This window comes from Schistocerca gregaria, chromosome 4, assembly GCF_023897955.1.
Source record: "Schistocerca gregaria isolate iqSchGreg1 chromosome 4, iqSchGreg1.2, whole genome shotgun sequence".
Taxonomy (NCBI): Eukaryota; Metazoa; Arthropoda; class Insecta; order Orthoptera; family Acrididae; genus Schistocerca; species Schistocerca gregaria.
Window position 1 is genome coordinate 522,454,274 of NC_064923.1, and position 2,521 is coordinate 522,456,794.

The window sequence follows — 2,521 nt, forward strand, 5'->3', positions numbered from 1 at the left end:
CGAAGAACCTCGCCCTAAGGAAAAACATAGCGATTAAGTATCCTTTTGCATTTCCAACCACCAATAATATTTTTTAATGCTCTTGATCATTTTATAAATCACTTTACATAAGTTTTGTATCATATTTACGTAATTTCTCCAGGTATATTACGTCATAAAAATCTGGGCCTTGCGTTAAAGGTCCATTTACATGTTCGTAGACTAAACGTATTCTCATTAGGAACAGCTGCCCTCACAGGCCTCGCCCCCCCCCCTCGCTCCCTCCCCATCCCCCCCCCCCCCCATGCGATTTAGGCACCGTTGGTGACGTAGCAGATGACGGTTCAGTTCTTGCTCCCTCACGCCATCACATTAGAGCGGAATATTGAAACTTCGGTTTATCACTTGGTGACAATTTTGCCCGTGTTGTCCGGGATCTCACGACTGTCAGGTTAGTAAGTAATATGATTGTTCTGTAATTTACAATTAAGTGCCTGGCGGACGGTTCATCGATCCACCTTTAAGCTAATTCTCTACCGATCCACTCTCGAAAATGGCGCGGTGAAAACAAACACTCAAATCTTTTCGTGCGAGCTCAGACTTCTCTTACTTTATTGTGGTGATCTTTTCTCCCTATGTAGATGGGCGCCAACAAAATATTTTCACACTGTGAGGGGGAAATTGGCAATTGAATTTTCATGAGAAGGTCCTGCCTTTGTTTTAATGACTGCCACCCCAGATCGTGTATCATACGTACCCGTGGCACTCTCCCCTGTTTCGCGGTAATACAAAACGAGCTGCTTTCCTTCAATCTTTTCCGACGCCATCCGACAATCACATCTGATGCGGATTGCACAACGCACAACAATACTCCAGAAGAGGACGGAAAAGTGTAATGAAAGCAGTCTGTTTAGTAAATCTATTACATTTTCTAACTGTTCTGCCAATGAGTCGTAGTCATTGGTTTGTTTCCCCACAACATTACATGAGTGAGCGTTCCAATTTAAATTATTCGTAATTGTAATCTCTAAGTATTTAGTTGAGTTTATACCCGTTAGAGCTGTATGATTTATCGTGTAACAGAAATTTAGCGAATTATTTTTAGTGCTGATGTGGATAACTTCATACTTTTCTTGATTTAGAGTCAATTGCCACTTTTTGCAACATACATATATCCTGTCTAAATCATTTTGCAGTTCGTTTTGATCATCTGATGACATTACAGCGTTATCCGCAAACAGGCTAAGAGGGCTGCTCTAATTGTCTCCCAAATCGTTTATGTAGATCAGAAACAACAAGGGGCCTATAATATTTCCTTGGGGAACGCCAGATATTCCATCTGTTTTACTCGACGAATTTCCGTCAGCTATTACGAACTGTGATCTTTCTGACAGGAAATGACGAATCCAGTCATAGAATCCCCGAAATGACACTCCACAGGCACGCGACTTAATTAGAAGTCGCATGTGAGAAACGTTGTCAAAAGCCTCCAGGAAATGTAAAAACAGGGAATCACTTTGACTTCCCTTATTGATAGAAGTTACTACTTCGAGAGAATAAAGAGTTAGTTATGTTCCACAAGAACCATATTTTATGAATTCGTTTTGGCTATTTGTCAATAAATCGTTTTCTTCGAGGTGATTCATAATGTTCGAGCACAGTGTGTGCTCCAAAATCCTACAACAAATTGACGTTAGTGATATGGGTCTGTAATTCAGCGTATTATCCGTGTTTTCTTTCTTGGGCATTGTGTGACTTGTGCAACCTTCCAGTCTCTGGATACGGATCTTTCAAATTGTTGGGTACAGTAGAACAGTACCCAGCACCACACGGCATGTCAAGAATCCTACGCGACTAACGACCTGGAGGACAGACTTATTGTTTGCTCGACTGCGCATAACAGGCACGTAACGAATTTTGAGTGAGAGAAGAGGCATGTTTATAGCAAGACAAGTATCCACAGGGCGAGTGCGGCGACATTTCATCGAAACGCTTCCATCAAGGCGGCAATAGAGAGAGAGGCGCGCCTCCAACGACAGGATTGGAGACGAGAGGGGCAACATGACTAATTTCATTTGAGTTACAGTTATGTGTGCTTCATCATGATGGACGTATCTGTCTGCTCTAGAGCAGGAATTCCCAAGCTTTTCCTCTGGCGGAACATTTTGAGAGCCAACGGCCTTGCCGCAGTGGTAACACCGGTTCCCGTCAGATCACCGAAATTAAGTACTGTTGGGCTGGGCTAGCACTTGGATGGGTGGCCATCCGGTCTGCCTAGCGCTGTTGGCTATGGGGTGCCCTTAGCCCTTTTGAGACAAACTGAGGAGCTACTTGACTGAAAAGTAGCGGCTTCGGTCTCGTAAACTGACATACGGCCGCCAAAGCGGTGTGCTGACCACATGTCTCTCCATACCCGCATCCAGTGCCGCCTGTGGACTGAGGATGACACGGCGGCCGGTCGGTGCCGTTTGGGCCCGCCAAGGCCTGTTCGGACGGAGAGAACATTTTGAGAGTTCTGGAACGCCTTGTTTATTTCGAACAT

General features: G+C 44.4%; 1 pseudogene; it reads left to right on the forward strand.

The window, feature by feature from the left end:
- Positions 1–2,150: 2,150 nt before the first annotated feature.
- On the forward strand, positions 2,151–2,268 carry LOC126268245 (5S ribosomal RNA; annotated as a pseudogene).
- Positions 2,269–2,521: the final 253 nt, after the last annotated feature.